This window comes from Coregonus lavaretus, assembly GCF_964263955.1.
Source record: "Coregonus lavaretus genome assembly, chromosome: 22".
NCBI classification, from domain to species: Eukaryota; Metazoa; Chordata; class Actinopteri; order Salmoniformes; family Salmonidae; genus Coregonus; species Coregonus lavaretus.
The window spans coordinates 45,917,886-45,928,134 of NC_140009.1; the positions used below are offsets into that span (position 1 = coordinate 45,917,886).

General features: G+C 45.7%; 1 long non-coding RNA gene across 1 annotated transcript; it reads right to left on the minus strand.

The window, feature by feature from the left end:
* Positions 1-236: 236 nt before the first annotated feature.
* LOC311149805 lies at positions 237-7,966 on the minus strand. Its single transcript, XR_014615053.1, has 3 exons — positions 7,880-7,966; positions 564-880; positions 237-323 (listed from the first exon to the last, which is right to left on the minus strand). It is a non-coding gene; the product is annotated as an uncharacterized lncRNA (long non-coding RNA).
* Between the last annotated feature and the right edge of the window lie 2,283 nt (positions 7,967-10,249).

Consider the following 10,249-nt stretch of genomic DNA (forward strand, 5'->3'; position numbering starts at 1 on the left):
TAGCTGGCTCTCAAGGTTCTTGCTGTGAAGCTGTGATCGTTTAGCAGTGAACAGGAGTCCTGCATGACTGAAAAGTCTCTCACAGGCTGCAGATGCAGGAAGACCTGTGTTGACTTTGAGTGACAGCTTCTTGATGCGAGGAAAGGTGTGGAGTAGATCCATACCTGCAGGGGACAGACATGAAAGGTACCTCTCCAGCTCTCCTACTTGTGATTTTCCCAACTCCATGGATGCAAAGAAGTCGTCTTCATCAGAGAGGCCGCTGTTTGCGCTGGTGACATCATCCAAGTCGGTGTTGAGGTGATTTCTGATGTAGTCAAGGCCTGTGGGTTTTAGGGCAAGATAAATCGTTTTTCAAAAGAATTAAGTCTGCACATTATTCTTACCCTTCTACTGTATAGGCTGTCAAGCTGCTGATGTTTGACATTAAAAGCTACCTGAGCTTCTAACTATATTGCCACCCTGTGGTTTGTCACTGACACACTATAATCCTAAATTACAGTAATATTATACAGGTCAATGTCTACTGGTTCACATTTGAATTGATAAACAATTATATTTACCAGCATTTAAGATGTTCTCCTCTGTGGTCCAGGATGTTCTGAATCTTGGTAGGAGTATTGCTGCTGCAATCAGCTCAGGCTCTTTCATGACGTCTCCAAAACGTTTCTGGATCCCTTGCTGCAGGGCGTGAACAAGAGGTGTACACATTTTGCAAGTTGACTTCAACCTCTTCAGCTTGTCCCGCAACTGGTAAGGTGTTGGCAGCAGGAGGCCCATATGCACAGATGATTCCCCTTGGAGGATATTAAGGACCATGGCAACAGGCTTCATCACAGCAGCATACTCGACCAAAAACCCAATTTCAGCTGGATTGAACCTATAAAAGATGTAACTATAAAAAAATTAATTATAGCTATTTCTGGTACAATGTGTTTATTATGCATTGTACATGTTAAATGCACAAATAAATAAAAATAAAATAAATTAGTTAAATGATTTCATTCAAGTCATCCACAATTGTCACACCACCATCCAAAGAAAACTTAGTTACTTGAGACAAGTGTAATCACCCATTAATCAGCAAGGCTTATTTATTTATATTATTCTTTTAAGACAAAATATACATTTTGTCAACTTACATCTTTAATGCTGTGCAGACATTGCGAATTGCTTGTTCTCCTTGCTCTCGGTGAATGCGCACAATCCTTTCTACAGCGAGGAACAGGGAGCTCCAGCGTGTCTGATTGGGTCGGAGAAACAGCAGCTTGCATTCACGTTCCACTGTTTACATTTACATTTACATTTTAGTCATTTAGCAGACGCTCTTATCCAGAGCGACTACAAATTGATGCATTCACCCTATAGCCAGTGTGATAACCACTTTACAATTATATATATATACATTGTTTTTTCATTTTTTAAAATCTTTTTGTCCTTATATTTTTTTTGTATTTGTATAAAAAAAATAAAATAAAATGTTTTGGGGGTGGGGGGGGGGGGGGGGGACTTACTTTATCCTACCCCAGGTGTTCCTTAAAGAGGTGGGGTTTCAAATGTCTCCGGAAGGTGGTGAGTGACTCCGCTGTCCTGGCGTCGTGAGGGAGATTGTTCCACCATTGGGGTGCCAGAGCAGCGAACAGCTTTGACTGGGCTGAGCGGGAACTATGCTTCCGCAGAGGAAGGGGAGCCAGCAGGCCAGAGGTGGATGAACGCAATGCCCTCGCCTGGGTGTAGGGACTGATCAGAGCCTGAAGGTACGGAGGTGCCGTTCCCCTCACTGCTCCATAGGCAAGCACCATGGTCTTGTAACGGATGCGAGCTTCAACTGGAAGCCAGTGGAGTGTGCGGAGGAGGGGGGTGACGTGAGAGAACTTGGGAAGGTTGAACACCAGACGGGCTGCGGCATTCTGGATGAGTTGTAGGGGTTTAATGGCACAGGCAGGGAGCCCAGCCAACAGCGAGTTGCAGTAATCCAGACGGGAGATGACAAGTGCCTGGATTAGGACCTGTGCCGCTTCCTGTGTAAGGCAGGGTCGTACTCTCCGAATGTTGTAGAGCATGAACCTGCAGGATCGGGTCACCGCCTTGATGTTGGCGGAGAACGACAGGGTGTTGTCCAGGGTCACGCCAAGGCTCTTCGCACTCTGGGAGGAGGACACAACGGAGTTGTCAACCGTGATGGCGAGATCATGGAACGGGCAGTCCTTCCCCGGGAGGAAGAGCAGCTCCGTCTTGCCAGGGTTCAGCTTGAGGTGGTGATCCGTCATCCATACTGATATGTCGGCCAGACATGCAGAGATGCGATTCGCCTTCTGGTTATCAGAAGGGGGAAAGGAGAAGATTAGTTGTGTATCGTCAGCGTAGCAATGATAGGAGAGGCCATGTGAGGATATGACAGAGCCAAGTGACTTGGTGTATAGGGAGAAAAGGAGAGGGCCTAGAACTGAGTCCTGGGGGACACCAGTGGTGAGAGCACGTGGTGCGGAGACAGCTTCTCGCCACGCCACTTGGTAGGAGCGACCGGTCAGGTAGGACGCAATCCAGGAGTGAGCCGCGCCGGAGATGCCCAGCTCGGAGAGGGTGGAGAGGAGGATCTGATGGTTCACTGTATCAAAGGCAGCAGACAGGTCTAGAAGGACAAGAGCAGAGGAGAGAGAGTTAGCTTTAGCAGTGCGGAGAGCCTACGTGACACAGAGAAGAGCAGTCTCAGTTGAATGACCAGTCCTGAAACCTGACTGGTTTGGATCAAGAAGGTCATTCTGAGAGAGATAGCAAGAGAGTTGGCTAAAGACGGCACGCTCAATAGTTTTGGAAAGAAAAGAAAGAAGGGATACTGGTCTGTAGTTGTTGACATGAGTGGGATCGAGTGTTGGTTTTTTGAGAAGGGGTGCAACTCTCGCTCTCTTGAAGACGGAAGGGACATGGCCAGCGGTCAAGGATGAGTTGATCAGCGAGGTGAGGTAGGGGAGAAGGTCACCGGAGATGGTCTGGAGAAGAGAGGAGGGGATGGGGTCAAGCGGGCAGGTTGTTGGGCGGCCTGCAGTCACTAGTCGCAAGATTTTATCTGGAGAGAGAGTGGAGAAAGAAGTCAAAGCATAAGGTAGGGCAGTGTGAGCAGGACCAGCAGTGTCATTAGACTTAACAAACGAGGATCGGATGTCGTCAACCTTCTTTTCAAAGTGGTTGACAAAGTCATCCACAGAGAGGGAGGAGGGGGGGGGGGGGATTCAGCAGTGAGGAGAATGTGGCAAAGAGCTTCCTAGGGTTAGAGGCAGATGCTTGGAATTTAGAGTGGTAGAAAGTGGCCTTAGCAGCAGAAACAGATGAAGAAAATGTAGAGAGGAGGGAGTGAAAAGATGCCTGGTCGGCAGGGAGTTTAGTTTTCTTCCATTTCCGCTCAGCTGCCCGGAGCTCTGTTCTGTGAGCTCGCAATGAGTCATCAAGACACAGACCTGGAGGGGAGGACCGAGCCGGCCGGGAGGATAGGGGACACAGGGAGTCAAAGGATGCAGAAAGGGAGGAGAGGAGGGTTGAGGAGGCAGAATCAGGAGATTGGAGGGAGAAGGATTGAGCAGAGGGAAGAGATGATAGGATGGAAGAGGAGAGAGTAGTGGGAGAGAGAGAGCGAAGGTTGCGGCGGCGCGTTACCATCTGTGTAGGGGCAGAGTGAGTAGTGTTGGAGGAGAGCGAGAGAGAAAAGGATACAAAGTAGTGGTCGGAGACATGGAGGGGAGTTGCAGTGAGATTAGTAGAAGAGCAACATCTAGTAAAGATTAAGTCAAGCGTATTGCCTGCCTTGTGAGTGGGGGGGATGGTGAGAGGGTGAGGTCAAAAGAGGAGAGGAGTGGAAAGAAGGAGGCAGAGAGAAATGAGTCAAATGTAGACGTGGGGAGGTTGAAATCCCCCAAAACTGTGAAGGGTGAGCCATCCTCAGGAAAGGAACTTATCAAGGCGTCAAGCTCATTGATGAACTCTCCAAGGGAACCTGGAGATGACAAGGATATTAAGCTTAAATGGGCTAGTGACTGTGACAGCGTGGAATTCAAATGAGGAGATAGACAGATGGGTTAGGGGAAAAATTGAGAATGACCACTTGGGAGAGATGAGGATTCCTGTGCCACCACCCCTCTGACCAGATGCTCTCGGGGTATGCGAGAACACATGGTCAGACGAGGAGAGAGCAGTAGGAGTAGCAGTGTTTTCAGTGGTAATCCATGTTTCCGTCAGTGCCAGGAAGTCGAGGGACTGGAGGGTAGCATAGGCTGGGATGAAGTCAGCCTTGTTGGCGGCAGAACGGCAGTTCCAGAGGCTGCCTGAGACCTGGAACTCCAGGTGTGTGGTGCGTGCAGGGACCACCAGGTTAGAGAGACAGCAGCCACGCGGTGTGAGGCGTTTGTGTAGCCTGTGCGGAGAGGAGAGAACAGGGATAGGCAGAGGCATAGTTGACAGGCTGCAGCAGATGGCTACAATAATGCAGAGGAGATCGGAATAAAATGAACTAAACATCAGGGAAAGGAGAGAGCAGGCCTCCCTCACCAAAAAAAAATATATATACATATAACTCTCCCAACTTCCACCTCAGAAACTATAATTGTTTCACTGAACCACCCGAGTAAAACTCTCCCAACTTCCACTTTAGAAATTAGAATTGTTGTAAACTACAGCAGACTGTTATCAGACTGGTTGACCTGCTGGTTTTATTCCAAAGAGCATGACACTTTGCAAAAGCAGACCGAGACAGCCTCTTGTAGGTTTCGTTTGCAGCTCCTCCTGCAGCAGTGGCATCAACTGTGGATATAAGATTGAGGAGATGGCATGCACACTTTTGGTGCCTTGGAAGTTGGTACTCAAGGCCTGTGTTGTCATCCAGAATAGCAGACACATCTTGACACTCCACCTCTGACTCACTCTGATCTTCTGTTGCATCATCAAGGGTGGAGTCACTCTCCTCTTGTACATTGATGGCTTCCTCCTTTTTCTCCTCACCATATAATCGAAAGGCCTTCAGGAAGTTTGAGCCACTGTCTGTTGTCGCCATGGTCACTTTTTCCCTGATGTGGTACTCAGAATGTATTTCCTCTAATGCAGCAGCACGGACATCAAATGTGTGCGAGCCTTTGACAGGTCTACAAGCCAATGCAGCGGAGTGCCTCTCCAGTGAGGTGTTGTCTATCCAGTGACAGGTGACACCTAAGTAGCTACGTTGTCTGGCAGACCAGCAGTCTGTTGTGGTAGCAACATAGTTCACAGCACTCAGCTTTTTGATGATTATGCTCTTCTTGTGTTTTGCAGCTTCTTGTATTCTTGTGCATAACGTTTTCCTTGTCATTACTGTTTGAGGTTGCAAGGTTTCTATCAAAGTCTTGAAGGATGGCGTCTCAACCACAGAAAATGGTTGGTTGGCCTCACATACAAAATTTAGCACCAGCTTGTCAAGCGTTGCTTGTGTTACCCGTCCTGGGGCAGCGAAGGCTGTGATTTTTGCATTTTTCACAAGAGTATCACTGGAAGAGGAGGACTTACGCTTTCTGTGGTTCTCTAGTAAGTCTGTGTACTTTGCCAGTTTGTTGGGGAGAACCCTCTGTGGATAAAAAAAAATCTGTAATTTTCATCATACACGTCAACTATGACAGACAAATTGAGAAATTTGTTTCCAGAAAATCACATTGTAGGATTTTTTATGAATTTATTTGCAAATGATGGTGGAAAATAAGTATTTGGTCACCTACAAACAAGCAAGATTTCTGGCTCTCACAGACCTGTGACTTCTTCTTTAAGAGGCTCCCCTGTCCTCCACTCGTTACCTTTATTAATGGCACCTGTTTGAACTTGTTATCAGTATAAAAGACACCTGTCCAGAACCTCAAACAGTCACACTTCAAACTCCACTATGGCCAAGACCAAAGAGCTGTCAAAGGAACCAGAAACAAAATTGTAGACCTGCACCAGGCTGGGAAGACTGAATCTGCAATAGGTAAGCAGCTTGGTTTGAAGAAATCAACTGTGGGAGCAATTATTATGAAATGGAAGACATACAAGACCACTGATAATCTCCCTCGATCTGGGGCTCCACACAAGATCTCACCCCGTGGGGTCAAACTGATCACAAGAACGGTGAGCAAAAATCCCAGAACCACACGGGGGGACCTAGTGAATGACCTGCAGAGAGCTGGGACCAAAGTAACAAAGCCTACCATCAGTAACACACTACGCCGCCGGGGACTCAAATCCTGCAGTGGCAGACGTGTCCCCCTGCTTAAGCCAGTACATGTCCAGGCCCGTCTGAAGTTTGCTAGAGTGCATTTGGATGATCCAGAAGAGGATTGGGAGAATGTCATATGGTCAGATGAAACCAAAATATAACTTTTTGGTAAAAACTCAACTTGTCGTGTTTGGAGGACAAAGAATGCTGAGTTGCATCCAAAGAACACCATACCTACTGTGAAGCATGGGGGTGGAAACATCATGCTTTGGGGCTGTTTTTCTGCAAAGGGACCAGGACGACTGATCCGTGTAAAGGAAAGAATGAATGGGGCCATGTATCGTGAGACTTTGAGTGAAAACCTCCTTCCATCAGCAAGGGCATTGAAGATGAAACGTTGCTGGGTCTTTCAGCATGACAATGATCCCAAACACACCGCCCGGGCAACGAAGGAGTGGCTTCGTAAGAAGCATTTCAAGGTCCTGGAGTGGCCTAGCCAGTCTCCAGATCTCAACCCCATAGAAAATCTTTGGAGGGAGTTGAAACTCCGTGTTGCCCAGCGACAGTCCCAAAACATCACTGCTCTGGAGGAGATCTGCATGGAGGAATGGGCCAAAATACCAGCAACAGTGTGTGAAAACCTTGTGAAGACTTACAGAAAATGTTTGACCTGTGTCATTGCCAACAAAGGGTATATAACAAAGTATTGACAAACTTTTGTTATTGACCAAATACTTATTTTCCACCATAATTTGCAAATACATTTATTAAAAATCCTACAATGTGATTTTCTGGAGAAAAAAAATCTCATTTTGTCTGTCATAGTTGACGTGTACCTATGATGAAAATTACAGGCCTCTCATCTTTTTAAGTGGGAGAACTTACACAATTGGTGGCTGACTAAATACTTTTTTCCCCACTGTATATTACTTTGGTCATTTTTCCTTTAACCCATTAATGTTGTAGGTGCGCCTTTTTTCAACAGTTCCCAATAGAAATCTGTACCACACCTGCTGCTATTTCAACCTCTAAATGGCCGCCTATGAAAAGCCAAGTGACATTTACTCCTGATGTACCGACTGTACCGACTGACCTGTTGCAACCTCTACAACCACTGTGCTTATTATTTGACCCTGCTGGTCTTCTATGAACGTTTGAACATCTTGGAGAGAAATGTGCCCTTAATGGCCACGTACTGTTGTAATCTCCACCCGGCACAGGCAGAAGGGCACTGGGCACCCCTCAGAGCCTGGTTGTTCTCTAGGTTTGTGCCTTTCTAGGGAGTTTTTCCTAGCCACCACGTTTCTACATCTGCATCGCTTGCCGTTTGGGGTTTTAGGCTGGGTTTCTGCATAGCACTTTGTGACATCTGTTGATGTAAAAAGGGCTTCATAGATCCACTTCATTGATTGATTGATTGATGGTAGAATTGTCAAAATACCAGTGGTAAAAGGTGTGTACCTTGATGAAACCTCAAAATGGTACGTACAACGGATTCAAAAATGGACATTTCAAACCGCAACTGTATGGGAACAAAATGGACATTACATTTTACAATGACATCCTTCATTAAAAACACCTATTTGGTATCTCTTGTATACAAAAACACAATGGAAAATACTGTGGCAGTGACCCTTTAAAACACACCTTGCAGAATAAACGTGTCTTCCTTACCCTCTAACCTCTTTAGCCTAGATGACCGCCACGGGCCCATCGGGGACGGGGTCCCAGACCGCAATGTGCTCGAGCCCCGCCTCTCGGTAACCATCCCCCGGTAGGCAGAGGTTGGTCCCAGCACAGATTCTGTGCCCCAGGCGGCTTCACCAACAACAAGCGGGCCTGTGGTAGAGGACACCGTTCCTGACCTGCTACCAGAAAAAATGAAGGGAGAGAAGAGTTCCAAAAGGCACCTCAGCGTTTAACTACGAAGGTGTTACAAAATAACCCTGACATTCAGTCTATGACAATTGTCCTCTGGCCTGGCATTCTGCTTAAGACAGTCATTTGTTCTTGAGGCCTGTCATCTTGACTGTGAGCTTTGAGCAGTCCAGCTCAACAAACACTTTCTGGAATGCCTTGAACGTGTACTCCGGCTTTTAGGGGTGGCTGAGATTCAGAGCATACAGTGAGGGGGAAAAGTATTTGATCCCCTGCTGATTTTGTACGTTTGCCCACTGACAAAGACATGATCAGTCTATAATTGTAATGGTAGGTTTATTTGAACAGTGAGAGACAGAATAACATTTTACATTTTAAAATGTAAATGTAGAATAACAACAAAACAATCCAGAAAAACGCATGTCAAAAATGTTATAAATTCATTTGCATTTTAATGAGGGAAATAAGTATCTTGTCCCTGACATCCTTGGAGAGGTCTTTGATCTTGGCCACGGCGGAGAGTATGGAATCTGATTGATTGATTGCTTCTGTGGACCGGTGTCTTTTATACATTTTTTTTTTATACAGGTAACACGCTGAGATTAGGAGCATTCCCTTTATGAGTGTGCTCCTAATCTCAGCTCGTTACCTGTATAAAAGACACCTGGGAGCCAGACATCTTTCTGATTGAGAGGGGGTCAAATACTTATTTCCCTCATTAAAATGCTAATCAATTCATAACATTTTGGACATGCGTTTTTTTCTGGAAGTTTTTGCTGTTATTCTGTCTTTCACTGTTCAAATAAACCTACCATTCAAATTATAGACTGATCATTTCTTTGTCAGTGGGCAAACGTACAGAATCAGCAGGGGATCAAATACTGTTTTCCCCTCACTGTATGTCATGCCAAGAAGAATGGCAGAAGCCTTTGCAAAACTCAGACCGGTGATCACTTAAGGATGACGCCTACCTCCTCTGGACCATCACTCGCCACGGCACCCTCCTTGTTGATCGCATAAATTTGCTTTACATGTTACGCAAGGTCTTGCAGGAAATGACCCCCCTCAGCTTCCTGTAAAATAAATAACACACAAATACAGACATTCTGTCAATGTGGGGAACACATTTTATTCCACCTGGACTACGACATGCCCTTATTTGTTATCAGATTGCAGTGAACATTCTCTCCCTCTCTCTCTCACACACACACACACGTGATCGAATATTCATGGATGAAAATGCTTTATTGCCCCCACACGGTAGTCTTTAATGAGGCCACCTCCAGTAAAGCTGAACAATAATTCCTCACTGAACTCACATCATGACCCTGATATAGAATAAAATCACTGATCTCATTGGATTCAATCTGTGCATGTGAAATATATGAAATCACCGACCCAAGTATCCTATTTTAGCAAAAGGTGTACAATAGCACAGTGGGGCCCGTGGCTTAAATTGCAGCACCGAACATCAGCCAGCTAAATACAAAACAGTGCATTTTTCCTGAGGATACTTTACCATCCAGCATGACCCGCAATCTGTCTGAAAGTACTCCTCCCTTGGAATGGAATAAGGACAGCAGCTTAGGGGTGTCCTGCATAAACCTTGCCTCAAGATGCTTTGCGGTGAGCCTGTGGAATTGTTCATTGATCTGAAAGACAAATACTGAAATATCATCAAGCAAGGCTCATAACAAAGAGGTTTGTCATAGTGAAGACATCATTTGGCATTTCCTTTTTTTGCCTGCCGACTCACCTGAGAGGCTTCTAAACAGAGCAGGCTATCTGTCTTTCATGTCTTCAACACTGGGACACTGGTTGATCACTTCCTGTCTTTTGGCGTGCAAATGTCTAGCTAGCTAGCTAGTCTAGGCTACGTTAGCTAGTAACACATGACCAAACGAGAGCTCGCTAACCATCGGTCACATACGACCCAACAAATGCGCAGACAAAACATGTAATCAAAAAACTGTCATTAAAATAATGTGCATTTGTCCAGCATAGATTTGACTTGCAAAAGCGGCTGATTTTTGCGCATCATTTCCTGTATTTATGTTAAATTATTTGGAATACATTCACCACACTAAATCATGTTCACACGCACAAACAAATAATTTACTTCAAGATTTAAAGTTTAAGAGAGTGAGTACTCAATTGGACGACATT